Source organism: Microcebus murinus, unplaced genomic scaffold, assembly GCF_040939455.1.
Source record: "Microcebus murinus isolate Inina unplaced genomic scaffold, M.murinus_Inina_mat1.0 scaf031_hap2_Mmur4.0, whole genome shotgun sequence".
Lineage (NCBI taxonomy): Eukaryota > Metazoa > Chordata > Mammalia > Primates > Cheirogaleidae > Microcebus > Microcebus murinus.
In genome coordinates, this window is record NW_027438977.1 from 102,828 (window position 1) to 120,327 (window position 17,500).

The 17,500-nt window shown below is 64.2% G+C and overlaps 5 non-coding genes across 5 annotated transcripts; all 5 read right to left on the reverse strand.

Moving 5' to 3' along the window:
* Positions 1-412: 412 nt before the first annotated feature.
* On the reverse strand, positions 413-531 carry LOC142868444 (5S ribosomal RNA). The gene has a single exon (XR_012917446.1). It is a non-coding gene; the product is annotated as a 5S ribosomal RNA (ribosomal RNA).
* Positions 532-4,066: 3,535 nt separating this feature from the next.
* Positions 4,067-4,185, reverse strand: LOC142868445 (5S ribosomal RNA). Its single transcript, XR_012917447.1, has one exon. It is a non-coding gene; the product is annotated as a 5S ribosomal RNA (ribosomal RNA).
* A 3,540-nt stretch (positions 4,186-7,725) lies between these two features.
* Positions 7,726-7,844, reverse strand: LOC142868446 (5S ribosomal RNA). Its single transcript, XR_012917448.1, has one exon. It is a non-coding gene; the product is annotated as a 5S ribosomal RNA (ribosomal RNA).
* A 3,534-nt stretch (positions 7,845-11,378) lies between these two features.
* Positions 11,379-11,497, reverse strand: LOC142868447 (5S ribosomal RNA). The gene has a single exon (XR_012917449.1). It is a non-coding gene; the product is annotated as a 5S ribosomal RNA (ribosomal RNA).
* A 3,538-nt stretch (positions 11,498-15,035) lies between these two features.
* Positions 15,036-15,154, reverse strand: LOC142868448 (5S ribosomal RNA). Its single transcript, XR_012917450.1, has one exon. It is a non-coding gene; the product is annotated as a 5S ribosomal RNA (ribosomal RNA).
* Between the last annotated feature and the right edge of the window lie 2,346 nt (positions 15,155-17,500).

Genomic DNA, 17,500 nt, shown 5'->3' on the forward strand with positions numbered 1-17,500 from the left:
CTGGGTGTGACTCCGGATCCCCCAACATCAGGTGCCACCACCAAAGATTCCTACGTGTAGCCCATAGAACCCCAAAAGCAACGGGACGAGTTCTGGTCACATACTCCCTCCAAATGACATCCTGGCCTTCTTCTGGAACTCCCTCCCCTCTCAGACTCTCAAGGTTTCCTCCAGCGTGTCGGTTCCCACAGAGCAGACCTTTGGTCTGAGACCTGACAGTCCAGAAGCCACGCATGCTGCCGCGTGACGGCGGTGTCGCGGCTTGGGACAAGAGGAGGCCCCACGGTGCGGGCTGGGGCGCCAGGCACCGCGGCGGGCGCTGAGGGTGGGGGTGACCCCCACCCCGGGCCGCCGCCTCGCTCCCAGAGAGGGGACAGAACAGGAGGCAAAACAAAAAAAAAAAAAAAGAAGAAGCCGACGGCACCCGGTATTCCCAGGCGGTCTCCCATCCAAGTACTAACCAGGCCCGACCCTGCTTAGCTTCCCAGACCAGACGAGGTCGGGCGCGTTCAGGGTGGTGTGGCCCTAGACGGCGGAGGGCGCCCCTGCCCCGCTCAAGAAGCCGAGCCTCTCTGCACTTCCCCGCCGCCTCCTCCCGCCCCAGGCCCCGCACCGGCGCTGACCCGCGCCGGGCCGGGCCTGTTGAGTTCACCGGCCGGGTCCGGCGGGCTCCGAGGGACGGGGGTGACAGGCGGGGCGGGGCGGGGCGGGCAGGGAGCGGTGGGCCGGGGTGGGGGGCTGTCTCTCTATACACACACAAACACACACACACACACACTCACACTCACTCACTCACACTCACACAAGATGCGCCTCCACGGCTGGACTCGCCAAGGTGGAGACCTTCCAGCCCCCTTCCTCTCCTCGCCTGGCCTCCTTCCCCTACCCGCCCCCCACCCCCAGCTCGTGGCCGCCCCGCAAACGCCCGCCGCCGCCGATTGCGCACGCGCGGATCGCCCGCCCTTTGACCCCAGGCAGGGGCCGCCCTCCCCGACAACCCCTTTCAGCTGGGCCCCCCACCCTGTGGGTGGGCTGCCGCCTATTCCCCCGGGCCCGGGCTGGGGCACAGCGCATGGGGGAGGGGAGCGAGTGTATGGGGCCTCTCTCTCTCTCTCTAGGGATGTGTCCCATGGGTGGGGTGGCGTGGTTTGTGGGGCGCTGAAGAAATCAGTCCCCTCCATCTCCTACCTCTGGAAAACGCCCAAGCCCTTGGAGAACTGCCGGCAACGCGACCGGGGGGGGGGGGGGGGGGCCGGGACCCTCCTCTGCGTCCTCCTGTGGCCCAGTCCAAGGGGCCTGGGCCTGGCCGGGGCTGCATTGGACCCCGACCACCCTGGCGTGTGGACTCGCTAAAAATCGGCGATTAGATATTGGATTCCAGCTTCATTGAGGTCATTTCACTAATGAGTGCACCGGAAAGAGTTTCCTAATCCATCTGTGAGGGTGGCAACTGAAAGAGAATTTGAAAGCTGACAGAATAGGCGAGGAAAGGCATAGGAGATTTCCACACCCAGTAAGGAAGCCTTTCCCGAAATGGAAGAAAGAAACGAGCAAACAGAAACACCGGTAGCCCGCCAGGATCAGAGTCTGCCCCCGAGAGAAAGTACCCTGACCAGGTTCACCCGTGGGTGGGTGGCGAGCTAGCGGCATTCAGAAGAGCGAGGCCCGCAGTCTGTGCAGAAGACACCTGCACTCGGGTGTGTGTGGCGGCACGATTCACAAGCAGCTCCAGATGTTAAGCCAAGGAGAAGCCAGGGAGTTCCCAACGCCCCAGGTGTCCTCAGCCCACGACTGGCTGCTGGGGGAATGCGAAGCCCGGCTCCTTGTCTCAGAGCGGGACAACCAGGAGGTGTGACGTACACCCCGGGGTTCCCAGGAGGATCAGGCTGAAGCTGGGACTTGGCCTGAAAGTGTCCCCTCGCATGGCCACCCCCTTCCCCTTCCTGCTCCTCTACTCCTGGTGCCCCTCCATCCAGGGGCCAGACCTTAAAGAGTCACCCGCAAGAGAATCCTGGTCCCAAAGGAGCCTTCTGGGGGACCCGTGCTGAGAGAGGTTGTGGGCATGGCCCGCTGGGGCTCTGCCCGACCCAGGGCTGAGAGATGCAACCTCCCAGCTCTGGGTCCCTGCAGGGGAAGCGTTGGCAAGCACAGGGCCAGTCCTCCAAAGGCCCAGGTGCAGGGAGCCCAGGCCAAGCAGCCTGTGGAAGAAGCCACCCCGGGAAGACGACTGCAGGCCACGGCCCTTCCCACCTCCTCCTCCTCCTCCTCCTGCTCCTCCACCCCCCCGACCTCCCACCCCCCACCCCCGACATGGCGCAGGGCTCAGAGACACCTCAGACACTTGCTACCCAAAGTGCAAAGGGCATCAGTTGCTCCTCCAAACCCCCCCCCCCTGCCCAGCAGACCGCGTTGTCCAGCCAGCCCCCGGGCCTCCCTGGGGTGCCCAGCACAAAAGTGCAGACAACCACCGGACCCTCAATCTCAGTTTTCGGATGTTTTTGCCACTCTAAGGACCCGCAGGCCAGCTGGGCCTTCTGGCAGGACAGAGAGCCCCGGAATCCGACGTGGAGAGCTGGGTGTACGTCCCCACGAGGAGGCGGTCCCCACCTCCGCGGCTCTCCCCTTGCGGGGGGGGGGGGAAAGCAGCCACGGGGCCTCAGAGAAGACACCAGGCTGGGCGCCCGCCCCACAGTGGGGGCACGTCCCCCGCAGGCCACTTAGCGACGGCCGCCGGCCGGCGGACGGTTGGGTGGCGCGAGACGCTGCGGCCGCCCTGCTACCGGGTTCCTGGGAGGGCGTCCTGGAACCAGCGTCCACACCAAGCCCTTGGAAGGCCCAGGCGACGGAGGAGCCCCGTCAGGCAGGGGCCGAGGACGGTGACGGCCCGGGCGGGGAGGAGCGTGTCAGGCAGGGGCAGAGGACGGTGACAGGTGACAGGCCGGGCGGGAAGGAGTCAGTCAGGCAGGGGCCGAGGAGGAGACGGGCTGGGTAAGGGTTAGGGTTAGAGTCAGGGCACAAGTCACAATCGCAAAGACCTGGAAGCGACCCGAGTGCCCATCGACCCACGAGTGCGTAAATGAAATGTGGCGCGTGGACACCACGGAGTGCTATTCAGCTAGGAGGAGCAGCGGTGAGAGGGCACCTCTCGTGGTTCTCCTGGCCAGAGCTGGAACCCGTTCCAGTAAGCCAGGTAGCCCAAGAATGGACACACGAGCACCACGTGCTCGCGCTCACCAGCAAATGGGTACGAACCGATGGACACCTAAGTGGACACAGAGGAATCACCTTCATCGGGTGGGTGTCGGGCGGGTGGGGGGAGGGGATGGGCATACACCTCCATTAGGAATGGGGTGGGTGCGCACCGACTGGGGGATGGGCGCACTTGAGGCTCTGACCCGAGGGGGGAGGCAGGGAGAGGGCAACGTACCCGACCCTAACATTGGTACCCCCACAATACGCTGGAACGACATCAGAGGTAAATGAATAAGAACACAGGGGGGAGGGGGGCACGGGCAACACATGTCACCTTAATACTTGGACTCCCATCATCTGCTTGAAAAGAGAGAGAAAAGAAAATGCAATCATAGAGATAAGAGACACTTTTTAAAGATAATGAATCCGAAGAGAAAAGTAAAAGGAGGCCTGTGGAGCAGGTCTGGGTGTGACTCCGGATCCCCCAACATCAGGTGCCACCACCAAAGATTCCTACGTGTAGCCCATAGAACCCCAAAAGCAACGGGACGAGTTCTGGTCACATACTCCCTCCAAATGACATCCTGGCCTTCTTCTGGAACTCCCTCCCCTCTCAGACTCTCAAGGTTTCCTCCAGCGTGTCGGTTCCCACAGAGCAGACCTTTGGTCTGAGACCTGACAGTCCAGAAGCCACGCATGCTGCCGCGTGACGGCGGTGTCGCGGCTTGGGACAAGAGGAGGCCCCACGGTGCGGGCTGGGGCGCCAGGCACCGCGGCGGGCGCTGAGGGTGGGGGTGACCCCCACCCCGGGCCGCCGCCTCGCTCCCAGAGAGGGGACAGAACAGGAGGCAAAACAAAAAAAAAAAAAAGAAGAAGCCGACGGCACCCGGTATTCCCAGGCGGTCTCCCATCCAAGTACTAACCAGGCCCGACCCTGCTTAGCTTCCCAGACCAGACGAGGTCGGGCGCGTTCAGGGTGGTGTGGCCCTAGACGGCGGAGGGCGCCCCTGCCCCGCTCAAGAAGCCGAGCCTCTCTGCACTTCCCCGCCGCCTCCTCCCGCCCCAGGCCCCGCACCGGCGCTGACCCGCGCCGGGCCGGGCCTGTTGAGTTCACCGGCCGGGTCCGGCGGGCTCCGAGGGACGGGGGTGACAGGCGGGGCGGGGCGGGGCGGGCAGGGAGCGGTGGGCCGGGGTGGGGGGCTGTCTCTCTATACACACACAAACACACACACACACACACTCACACTCACTCACTCACACTCACACAAGATGCGCCTCCACGGCTGGACTCGCCAAGGTGGAGACCTTCCAGCCCCCTTCCTCTCCTCGCCTGGCCTCCTTCCCCTACCCGCCCCCCACCCCCAGCTCGTGGCCGCCCCCGCCGCCGCCCGCCGCCGCCGATTGCGCACGCGCGGATCGCCCGCCCTTTGACCCCAGGCAGGGGCCGCCCTCCCCGACAACCCCTTTCAGCTGGGCCCCCCACCCTGTGGGTGGGCTGCCGCCTATTCCCCCGGGCCCGGGCTGGGGCACAGCGCATGGGGGAGGGGAGCGAGTGTATGGGGCCTCTCTCTCTCTCTCTAGGGATGTGTCCCATGGGTGGGGTGGCGTGGTTTGTGGGGCGCTGAAGAAATCAGTCCCCTCCATCTCCTACCTCTGGAAAACGCCCAAGCCCTTGGAGAACTGCCGGCAACGCGACCGGGGGGGGGGGGGGGGGGGGCCGGGACCCTCCTCTGCGTCCTCCTGTGGCCCAGTCCAAGGGGCCTGGGCCTGGCCGGGGCTGCATTGGACCCCGACCACCCTGGCGTGTGGACTCGCTAAAAATCGGCGATTAGATATTGGATTCCAGCTTCATTGAGGTCATTTCACTAATGAGTGCACCGGAAAGAGTTTCCTAATCCATCTGTGAGGGTGGCAACTGAAAGAGAATTTGAAAGCTGACAGAATAGGCGAGGAAAGGCATAGGAGATTTCCACACCCAGTAAGGAAGCCTTTCCCGAAATGGAAGAAAGAAACGAGCAAACAGAAACACCGGTAGCCCGCCAGGATCAGAGTCTGCCCCCGAGAGAAAGTACCCTGACCAGGTTCACCCGTGGGTGGGTGGCGAGCTAGCGGCATTCAGAAGAGCGAGGCCCGCAGTCTGTGCAGAAGACACCTGCACTCGGGTGTGTGTGGCGGCACGATTCACAAGCAGCTCCAGATGTTAAGCCAAGGAGAAGCCAGGGAGTTCCCAACGCCCCAGGTGTCCTCAGCCCACGACTGGCTGCTGGGGGAATGCGAAGCCCGGCTCCTTGTCTCAGAGCGGGACAACCAGGAGGTGTGACGTACACCCCGGGGTTCCCAGGAGGATCAGGCTGAAGCTGGGACTTGGCCTGAAAGTGTCCCCTCGCATGGCCACCCCCTTCCCCTTCCTGCTCCTCTACTCCTGGTGCCCCTCCATCCAGGGGCCAGACCTTAAAGAGTCACCCGCAAGAGAATCCTGGTCCCAAAGGAGCCTTCTGGGGGACCCGTGCTGAGAGAGGTTGTGGGCATGGCCCGCTGGGGCTCTGCCCGACCCAGGGCTGAGAGATGCAACCTCCCAGCTCTGGGTCCCTGCAGGGGAAGCGTTGGCAAGCACAGGGCCAGTCCTCCAAAGGCCCAGGTGCAGGGAGCCCAGGCCAAGCAGCCTGTGGAAGAAGCCACCCCGGGAAGACGACTGCAGGCCACGGCCCTTCCCACCTCCTCCTCCTCCTCCTCCTGCTCCTCCACCCCCCCCCCGACCTCCCACCCCCCACCCCCGACATGGCGCAGGGCTCAGAGACACCTCAGACACTTGCTACCCAAAGTGCAAAGGGCATCAGTTGCTCCTCCAAACCCCCCCCCCCCGCCCAGCAGACCGCGTTGTCCAGCCAGCCCCCGGGCCTCCCTGGGGTGCCCAGCACAAAAGTGCAGACAACCACCGGACCCTCAATCTCAGTTTTCGGATGTTTTTGCCACTCTAAGGACCCGCAGGCCAGCTGGGCCTTCTGGCAGGACAGAGAGCCCCGGAATCCGACGTGGAGAGCTGGGTGTACGTCCCCACGAGGAGGCGGTCCCCACCTCCGCGGCTCTCCCCTTGCGGGGGGGGGGGAAAGCAGCCACGGGGCCTCAGAGAAGACACCAGGCTGGGCGCCCGCCCCACAGTGGGGGCACGTCCCCCGCAGGCCACTTAGCGACGGCCGCCGGCCGGCGGACGGTTGGGTGGCGCGAGACGCTGCGGCCGCCCTGCTACCGGGTTCCTGGGAGGGCGTCCTGGAACCAGCGTCCACACCAAGCCCTTGGAAGGCCCAGGCGACGGAGGAGCCCCGTCAGGCAGGGGCCGAGGACGGTGACGGCCCGGGCGGGGAGGAGCGTGTCAGGCAGGGGCAGAGGACGGTGACAGGTGACAGGCCGGGCGGGAAGGAGTCAGTCAGGCAGGGGCCGAGGAGGAGACGGGCTGGGTAAGGGTTAGGGTTAGAGTCAGGGCACAAGTCACAATCGCAAAGACCTGGAAGCGACCCGAGTGCCCATCGACCCACGAGTGCGTAAATGAAATGTGGCGCGTGGACACCACGGAGTGCTATTCAGCTAGGAGGAGCAGCGGTGAGAGGGCACCTCTCGTGGTTCTCCTGGCCAGAGCTGGAACCCGTTCCAGTAAGCCAGGTAGCCCAAGAATGGACACACGAGCACCACGTGCTCGCGCTCACCAGCAAATGGGTACGAACCGATGGACACCTAAGTGGACACAGAGGAATCACCTTCATCGGGTGGGTGTCGGGCGGGTGGGGGGAGGGGATGGGCATACACCTCCATTAGGAATGGGGTGGGTGCGCACCGACTGGGGGATGGGCGCACTTGAGGCTCTGACCCGAGGGGGGAGGCAGGGAGAGGGCAACGTACCCGACCCTAACATTGGTACCCCCACAATACGCTGGAACGACATCAGAGGTAAATGAATAAGAACACAGGGGGGAGGGGGGCACGGGCAAGACATGTCACCTTAATACTTGGACTCCCATCATCTGCTTGAAAAGAGAGAGAAAAGAAAATGCAATCATAGAGATAAGAGACACTTTTTAAAGATAATGAATCCGAAGAGAAAAGTAAAAGGAGGCCTGTGGAGCAGGTCTGGGTGTGACTCCGGATCCCCCAACATCAGGTGCCACCACCAAAGATTCCTACGTGTAGCCCATAGAACCCCAAAAGCAACGGGACGAGTTCTGGTCACATACTCCCTCCAAATGACATCCTGGCCTTCTTCTGGAACTCCCTCCCCTCTCAGACTCTCAAGGTTTCCTCCAGCGTGTCGGTTCCCACAGAGCAGACCTTTGGTCTGAGACCTGACAGTCCAGAAGCCACGCATGCTGCCGCGTGACGGCGGTGTCGCGGCTTGGGACAAGAGGAGGCCCCACGGTGCGGGCTGGGGCGCCAGGCACCGCGGCGGGCGCTGAGGGTGGGGGTGACCCCCACCCCGGGCCGCCGCCTCGCTCCCAGAGAGGGGACAGAACAGGAGGCAAAACAAAAAAAAAAAAAAGAAGAAGCCGACGGCACCCGGTATTCCCAGGCGGTCTCCCATCCAAGTACTAACCAGGCCCGACCCTGCTTAGCTTCCCAGACCAGACGAGGTCGGGCGCGTTCAGGGTGGTGTGGCCCTAGACGGCGGAGGGCGCCCCTGCCCCGCTCAAGAAGCCGAGCCTCTCTGCACTTCCCCGCCGCCTCCTCCCGCCCCAGGCCCCGCACCGGCGCTGACCCGCGCTGGGCCGGGCCTGTTGAGTTCACCGGCCGGGTCCGGCGGGCTCCGAGGGACGGGGGTGACAGGCGGGGCGGGGCGGGGCGGGCAGGGAGCGGTGGGCCGGGGTGGGGGGCTGTCTCTCTATACACACACACACACACACACACACACACTCACACTCACTCACTCACACTCACACAAGATGCGCCTCCACGGCTGGACTCGCCAAGGTGGAGACCTTCCAGCCCCCTTCCTCTCCTCGCCTGGCCTCCTTCCCCTACCCGCCCCCCACCCCCAGCTCGTGGCCGCCCCCGCCGCCGCCCGCCGCCGCCGATTGCGCACGCGCGGATCGCCCGCCCTTTGACCCCAGGCAGGGGCCGCCCTCCCCGACAACCCCTTTCAGCTGGGCCCCCCACCCTGTGGGTGGGCTGCCGCCTATTCCCCCGGGCCCGGGCTGGGGCACAGCGCATGGGGGAGGGGAGCGAGTGTATGGGGCGTCTCTCTCTCTCTCTAGGGATGTGTCCCATGGGTGGGGTGGCGTGGTTTGTGGGGCGCTGAAGAAATCAGTCCCCTCCATCTCCTACCTCTGGAAAACGCCCAAGCCCTTGGAGAACTGCCGGCAACGCGACGGGGGGGGGGGGGGGGGCCGGGACCCTCCTCTGCGTCCTCCTGTGGCCCAGTCCAAGGGGCCTGGGCCTGGCCGGGGCTGCATTGGACCCCGACCACCCTGGCGTGTGGACTCGCTAAAAATCGGCGATTAGATATTGGATTCCAGCTTCATTGAGGTCATTTCACTAATGAGTGCACCGGAAAGAGTTTCCTAATCCATCTGTGAGGGTGGCAACTGAAAGAGAATTTGAAAGCTGACAGAATAGGCGAGGAAAGGCATAGGAGATTTCCACACCCAGTAAGGAAGCCTTTCCCGAAATGGAAGAAAGAAACGAGCAAACAGAAACACCGGTAGCCCGCCAGGATCAGAGTCTGCCCCCGAGAGAAAGTACCCTGACCAGGTTCACCCGTGGGTGGGTGGCGAGCTAGCGGCATTCAGAAGAGCGAGGCCCGCAGTCTGTGCAGAAGACACCTGCACTCGGGTGTGTGTGGCGGCACGATTCACAAGCAGCTCCAGATGTTAAGCCAAGGAGAAGCCAGGGAGTTCCCAACGCCCCAGGTGTCCTCAGCCCACGACTGGCTGCTGGGGGAATGCGAAGCCCGGCTCCTTGTCTCAGAGCGGGACAACCAGGAGGTGTGACGTACACCCCGGGGTTCCCAGGAGGATCAGGCTGAAGCTGGGACTTGGCCTGAAAGTGTCCCCTCGCATGGCCACCCCCTTCCCCTTCCTGCTCCTCTACTCCTGGTGCCCCTCCATCCAGGGGCCAGACCTTAAAGAGTCACCCGCAAGAGAATCCTGGTCCCAAAGGAGCCTTCTGGGGGACCCGTGCTGAGAGAGGTTGTGGGCATGGCCCGCTGGGGCTCTGCCCGACCCAGGGCTGAGAGATGCAACCTCCCAGCTCTGGGTCCCTGCAGGGGAAGCGTTGGCAAGCACAGGGCCAGTCCTCCAAAGGCCCAGGTGCAGGGAGCCCAGGCCAAGCAGCCTGTGGAAGAAGCCACCCCGGGAAGACGACTGCAGGCCACGGCCCTTCCCACCTCCTCCTCCTCCTCCTCCTGCTCCTCCACCCCCCCGACCTCCCACCCCCCACCCCCGACATGGCGCAGGGCTCAGAGACACCTCAGACACTTGCTACCCAAAGTGCAAAGGGCATCAGTTGCTCCTCCAAACCCCCCCCCCCTGCCCAGCAGACCGCGTTGTCCAGCCAGCCCCCGGGCCTCCCTGGGGTGCCCAGCACAAAAGTGCAGACAACCACCGGACCCTCAATCTCAGTTTTCGGATGTTTTTGCCACTCTAAGGACCCGCAGGCCAGCTGGGCCTTCTGGCAGGACAGAGAGCCCCGGAATCCGACGTGGAGAGCTGGGTGTACGTCCCCACGAGGAGGCGGTCCCCACCTCCGCGGCTCTCCCCTTGCGGGGGGGGGGGGAAAGCAGCCACGGGGCCTCAGAGAAGACACCAGGCTGGGCGCCCGCCCCACAGTGGGGGCACGTCCCCCGCAGGCCACTTAGCGACGGCCGCCGGCCGGCGGACGGTTGGGTGGCGCGAGACGCTGCGGCCGCCCTGCTACCGGGTTCCTGGGAGGGCGTCCTGGAACCAGCGTCCACACCAAGCCCTTGGAAGGCCCAGGCGACGGAGGAGCCCCGTCAGGCAGGGGCCGAGGACGGTGACGGCCCGGGCGGGGAGGAGCGTGTCAGGCAGGGGCAGAGGACGGTGACAGGTGACAGGCCGGGCGGGAAGGAGTCAGTCAGGCAGGGGCCGAGGAGGAGACGGGCTGGGTAAGGGTTAGGGTTAGAGTCAGGGCACAAGTCACAATCGCAAAGACCTGGAAGCGACCCGAGTGCCCATCGACCCACGAGTGCGTAAATGAAATGTGGCGCGTGGACACCACGGAGTGCTATTCAGCTAGGAGGAGCAGCGGTGAGAGGGCACCTCTCGTGGTTCTCCTGGCCAGAGCTGGAACCCGTTCCAGTAAGCCAGGTAGCCCAAGAATGGACACACGAGCACCACGTGCTCGCGCTCACCAGCAAATGGGTACGAACCGATGGACACCTAAGTGGACACAGAGGAATCACCTTCATCGGGTGGGTGTCGGGCGGGTGGGGGGAGGGGATGGGCATACACCTCCATTAGGAATGGGGTGGGTGCGCACCGACTGGGGGATGGGCGCACTTGAGGCTCTGACCCGAGGGGGGAGGCAGGGAGAGGGCAACGTACCCGACCCTAACATTGGTACCCCCACAATACGCTGGAACGACATCAGAGGTAAATGAATAAGAACACAGGGGGGAGGGGGGCACGGGCAAGACATGTCACCTTAATACTTGGACTCCCATCATCTGCTTGAAAAGAGAGAGAAAAGAAAATGCAATCATAGAGATAAGAGACACTTTTTAAAGATAATGAATCCGAAGAGAAAAGTAAAAGGAGGCCTGTGGAGCAGGTCTGGGTGTGACTCCGGATCCCCCAACATCAGGTGCCACCACCAAAGATTCCTACGTGTAGCCCATAGAACCCCAAAAGCAACGGGACGAGTTCTGGTCACATACTCCCTCCAAATGACATCCTGGCCTTCTTCTGGAACTCCCTCCCCTCTCAGACTCTCAAGGTTTCCTCCAGCGTGTCGGTTCCCACAGAGCAGACCTTTGGTCTGAGACCTGACAGTCCAGAAGCCACGCATGCTGCCGCGTGACGGCGGTGTCGCGGCTTGGGACAAGAGGAGGCCCCACGGTGCGGGCTGGGGCGCCAGGCACCGCGGCGGGCGCTGAGGGTGGGGGTGACCCCCACCCCGGGCCGCTGCCTCGCTCCCAGAGAGGGGACAGAACAGGAGGCAAAACAAAAAAAAAAAAAAGAAGAAGCCGACGGCACCCGGTATTCCCAGGCGGTCTCCCATCCAAGTACTAACCAGGCCCGACCCTGCTTAGCTTCCCAGACCAGACGAGGTCGGGCGCGTTCAGGGTGGTGTGGCCCTAGACGGCGGAGGGCGCCCCTGCCCCGCTCAAGAAGCCGAGCCTCTCTGCAGTTCCCCGCCGCCTCCTCCCGCCCCAGGCCCCGCACCGGCGCTGACCCGCGCCGGGCCGGGCCTGTTGAGTTCACCGGCCGGGTCCGGCGGGCTCCGAGGGACGGGGGTGACAGGCGGGGCGGGGCGGGGCGGGCAGGGAGCGGTGGGCCGGGGTGGGGGGCTGTCTCTCTATACACACACAAACACACACACACACACACTCACACTCACTCACTCACACTCACACAAGATGCGCCTCCACGGCTGGACTCGCCAAGGTGGAGACCTTCCAGCCCCCTTCCTCTCCTCGCCTGGCCTCCTTCCCCTACCCGCCCCCCACCCCCAGCTCGTGGCCGCCCCCGCCGCCGCCCGCCGCCGCCGATTGCGCACGCGCGGATCGCCCGCCCTTTGACCCCAGGCAGGGGCCGCCCTCCCCGACAACCCCTTTCAGCTGGGCCCCCCACCCTGTGGGTGGGCTGCCGCCTATTCCCCCGGGCCCGGGCTGGGGCACAGCGCATGGGGGAGGGGAGCGAGTGTATGGGGCGTCTCTCTCTCTCTCTAGGGATGTGTCCCATGGGTGGGGTGGCGTGGTTTGTGGGGCGCTGAAGAAATCAGTCCCCTCCATCTCCTACCTCTGGAAAACGCCCAAGCCCTTGGAGAACTGCCGGCAACGCGACGGGGGGGGGGGGGGGGGCCGGGACCCTCCTCTGCGTCCTCCTGTGGCCCAGTCCAAGGGGCCTGGGCCTGGCCGGGGCTGCATTGGACCCCGACCACCCTGGCGTGTGGACTCGCTAAAAATCGGCGATTAGATATTGGATTCCAGCTTCATTGAGGTCATTTCACTAATGAGTGCACCGGAAAGAGTTTCCTAATCCATCTGTGAGGGTGGCAACTGAAAGAGAATTTGAAAGCTGACAGAATAGGCGAGGAAAGGCATAGGAGATTTCCACACCCAGTAAGGAAGCCTTTCCCGAAATGGAAGAAAGAAACGAGCAAACAGAAACACCGGTAGCCCGCCAGGATCAGAGTCTGCCCCCGAGAGAAAGTACCCTGACCAGGTTCACCCGTGGGTGGGTGGCGAGCTAGCGGCATTCAGAAGAGCGAGGCCCGCAGTCTGTGCAGAAGACACCTGCACTCGGGTGTGTGTGGCGGCACGATTCACAAGCAGCTCCAGATGTTAAGCCAAGGAGAAGCCAGGGAGTTCCCAACGCCCCAGGTGTCCTCAGCCCACGACTGGCTGCTGGGGGAATGCGAAGCCCGGCTCCTTGTCTCAGAGCGGGACAACCAGGAGGTGTGACGTACACCCCGGGGTTCCCAGGAGGATCAGGCTGAAGCTGGGACTTGGCCTGAAAGTGTCCCCTCGCATGGCCACCCCCTTCCCCTTCCTGCTCCTCTACTCCTGGTGCCCCTCCATCCAGGGGCCAGACCTTAAAGAGTCACCCGCAAGAGAATCCTGGTCCCAAAGGAGCCTTCTGGGGGACCCGTGCTGAGAGAGGTTGTGGGCATGGCCCGCTGGGGCTCTGCCCGACCCAGGGCTGAGAGATGCAACCTCCCAGCTCTGGGTCCCTGCAGGGGAAGCGTTGGCAAGCACAGGGCCAGTCCTCCAAAGGCCCAGGTGCAGGGAGCCCAGGCCAAGCAGCCTGTGGAAGAAGCCACCCCGGGAAGACGACTGCAGGCCACGGCCCTTCCCACCTCCTCCTCCTCCTCCTCCTGCTCCTCCACCCCCCCCCCGACCTCCCACCCCCCACCCCCGACATGGCGCAGGGCTCAGAGACACCTCAGACACTTGCTACCCAAAGTGCAAAGGGCATCAGTTGCTCCTCCAAACCCCCCCCCCCTGCCCAGCAGACCGCGTTGTCCAGCCAGCCCCCGGGCCTCCCTGGGGTGCCCAGCACAAAAGTGCAGACAACCACCGGACCCTCAATCTCAGTTTTCGGATGTTTTTGCCACTCTAAGGACCCGCAGGCCAGCTGGGCCTTCTGGCAGGACAGAGAGCCCCGGAATCCGACGTGGAGAGCTGGGTGTACGTCCCCACGAGGAGGCGGTCCCCACCTCCGCGGCTCTCCCCTTGCGGGGGGGGGGGGAAAGCAGCCACGGGGCCTCAGAGAAGACACCAGGCTGGGCGCCCGCCCCACAGTGGGGGCACGTCCCCCGCAGGCCACTTAGCGACGGCCGCCGGCCGGCGGACGGTTGGGTGGCGCGAGACGCTGCGGCCGCCCTGCTACCGGGTTCCTGGGAGGGCGTCCTGGAACCAGCGTCCACACCAAGCCCTTGGAAGGCCCAGGCGACGGAGGAGCCCCGTCAGGCAGGGGCCGAGGACGGTGACGGCCCGGGCGGGGAGGAGCGTGTCAGGCAGGGGCAGAGGACGGTGACAGGTGACAGGCCGGGCGGGAAGGAGTCAGTCAGGCAGGGGCCGAGGAGGAGACGGGCTGGGTAAGGGTTAGGGTTAGAGTCAGGGCACAAGTCACAATCGCAAAGACCTGGAAGCGACCCGAGTGCCCATCGACCCACGAGTGCGTAAATGAAATGTGGCGCGTGGACACCACGGAGTGCTATTCAGCTAGGAGGAGCAGCGGTGAGAGGGCACCTCTCGTGGTTCTCCTGGCCAGAGCTGGAACCCGTTCCAGTAAGCCAGGTAGCCCAAGAATGGACACACGAGCACCACGTGCTCGCGCTCACCAGCAAATGGGTACGAACCGATGGACACCTAAGTGGACACAGAGGAATCACCTTCATCGGGTGGGTGTCGGGCGGGTGGGGGGAGGGGATGGGCATACACCTCCATTAGGAATGGGGTGGGTGCGCACCGACTGGGGGATGGGCGCACTTGAGGCTCTGACCCGAGGGGGGAGGCAGGGAGAGGGCAACGTACCCGACCCTAACATTGGTACCCCCACAATACGCTGGAACGACATCAGAGGTAAATGAATAAGAACACAGGGGGGAGGGGGGCACGGGCAACACATGTCACCTTAATACTTGGACTCCCATCATCTGCTTGAAAAGAGAGAGAAAAGAAAATGCAATCATAGAGATAAGAGACACTTTTTAAAGATAATGAATCCGAAGAGAAAAGTAAAAGGAGGCCTGTGGAGCAGGTCTGGGTGTGACTCCGGATCCCCCAACATCAGGTGCCACCACCAAAGATTCCTACGTGTAGCCCATAGAACCCCAAAAGCAACGGGACGAGTTCTGGTCACATACTCCCTCCAAATGACATCCTGGCCTTCTTCTGGAACTCCCTCCCCTCTCAGACTCTCAAGGTTTCCTCCAGCGTGTCGGTTCCCACAGAGCAGACCTTTGGTCTGAGACCTGACAGTCCAGAAGCCACGCATGCTGCCGCGTGACGGCGGTGTCGCGGCTTGGGACAAGAGGAGGCCCCACGGTGCGGGCTGGGGCGCCAGGCACCGCGGCGGGCGCTGAGGGTGGGGGTGACCCCCACCCCGGGCCGCCGCCTCGCTCCCAGAGAGGGGACAGAACAGGAGGCAAAACAAAAAAAAAAAAAAAGAAGAAGCCGACGGCACCCGGTATTCCCAGGCGGTCTCCCATCCAAGTACTAACCAGGCCCGACCCTGCTTAGCTTCCCAGACCAGACGAGGTCGGGCGCGTTCAGGGTGGTGTGGCCCTAGACGGCGGAGGGCGCCCCTGCCCCGCTCAAGAAGCCGAGCCTCTCTGCACTTCCCCGCCGCCTCCTCCCGCCCCAGGCCCCGCACCGGCGCTGACCCGCGCCGGGCCGGGCCTGTTGAGTTCACCGGCCGGGTCCGGCGGGCTCCGAGGGACGGGGGTGACAGGCGGGGCGGGGCGGGGCGGGCAGGGAGCGGTGGGCCGGGGTGGGGGGCTGTCTCTCTATACACACACAAACACACACACACACACACTCACACTCACTCACTCACACTCACACAAGATGCGCCTCCACGGCTGGACTCGCCAAGGTGGAGACCTTCCAGCCCCCTTCCTCTCCTCGCCTGGCCTCCTTCCCCTACCCGCCCCCCACCCCCAGCTCGTGGCCGCCCCGCAAACGCCCGCCGCCGCCGATTGCGCACGCGCGGATCGCCCGCCCTTTGACCCCAGGCAGGGGCCGCCCTCCCCGACAACCCCTTTCAGCTGGGCCCCCCACCCTGTGGGTGGGCTGCCGCCTATTCCCCCGGGCCCGGGCTGGGGCACAGCGCATGGGGGAGGGGAGCGAGTGTATGGGGCCTCTCTCTCTCTCTCTAGGGATGTGTCCCATGGGTGGGGTGGCGTGGTTTGTGGGGCGCTGAAGAAATCAGTCCCCTCCATCTCCTACCTCTGGAAAACGCCCAAGCCCTTGGAGAACTGCCGGCAACGCGACCGGGGGGGGGGGGGGGGGGCCGGGACCCTCCTCTGCGTCCTCCTGTGGCCCAGTCCAAGGGGCCTGGGCCTGGCCGGGGCTGCATTGGACCCCGACCACCCTGGCGTGTGGACTCGCTAAAAATCGGCGATTAGATATTGGATTCCAGCTTCATTGAGGTCATTTCACTAATGAGTGCACCGGAAAGAGTTTCCTAATCCATCTGTGAGGGTGGCAACTGAAAGAGAATTTGAAAGCTGACAGAATAGGCGAGGAAAGGCATAGGAGATTTCCACACCCAGTAAGGAAGCCTTTCCCGAAATGGAAGAAAGAAACGAGCAAACAGAAACACCGGTAGCCCGCCAGGATCAGAGTCTGCCCCCGAGAGAAAGTACCCTGACCAGGTTCACCCGTGGGTGGGTGGCGAGCTAGCGGCATTCAGAAGAGCGAGGCCCGCAGTCTGTGCAGAAGACACCTGCACTCGGGTGTGTGTGGCGGCACGATTCACAAGCAGCTCCAGATGTTAAGCCAAGGAGAAGCCAGGGAGTTCCCAACGCCCCAGGTGTCCTCAGCCCACGACTGGCTGCTGGGGGAATGCGAAGCCCGGCTCCTTGTCTCAGAGCGGGACAACCAGGAGGTGTGACGTACACCCCGGGGTTCCCAGGAGGATCAGGCTGAAGCTGGGACTTGGCCTGAAAGTGTCCCCTCGCATGGCCACCCCCTTCCCCTTCCTGCTCCTCTACTCCTGGTGCCCCTCCATCCAGGGGCCAGACCTTAAAGAGTCACCCGCAAGAGAATCCTGGTCCCAAAGGAGCCTTCTGGGGGACCCGTGCTGAGAGAGGTTGTGGGCATGGCCCGCTGGGGCTCTGCCCGACCCAGGGCTGAGAGATGCAACCTCCCAGCTCTGGGTCCCTGCAGGGGAAGCGTTGGCAAGCACAGGGCCAGTCCTCCAAAGGCCCAGGTGCAGGGAGCCCAGGCCAAGCAGCCTGTGGAAGAAGCCACCCCGGGAAGACGACTGCAGGCCACGGCCCTTCCCACCTCCTCCTCCTCCTCCTCCTGCTCCTCCACCCCCCCGACCTCCCACCCCCCACCCCCGACATGGCGCAGGGCTCAGAGACACCTCAGACACTTGCTACCCAAAGTGCAAAGGGCATCAGTTGCTCCTCCAAACCCCCCCCCCCTGCCCAGCAGACCGCGTTGTCCAGCCAGCCCCCGGGCCTCCCTGGGGTGCCCAGCACAAAAGTGCAGACAACCACCGGACCCTCAATCTCAGTTTTCGGATGTTTTTGCCACTCTAAGGACCCGCAGGCCAGCTGGGCCTTCTGGCAGGACAGAGAGCCCCGGAATCCGACGTGGAGAGCTGGGTGTACGTCCCCACGAGGAGGCGGTCCCCACCTCCGCGGCTCTCCCCTTGCGGGGGGGGGGGGAAAGCAGCCACGGGGCCTCAGAGAAGACACCAGGCTGGGCGCCCGCCCCACAGTGGGGGCACGTCCCCCGCAGGCCACTTAGCGACGGCCGCCGGCCGGCGGACGGTTGGGTGGCGCGAGACGCTGCGGCCGCCCTGCTACCGGGTTCCTGGGAGGGCGTCCTGGAACCAGCGTCCACACCAAGCCCTTGGAAGGCCCAGGCGACGGAGGAGCCCCGTCAGGCAGGGGCCGAGGACGG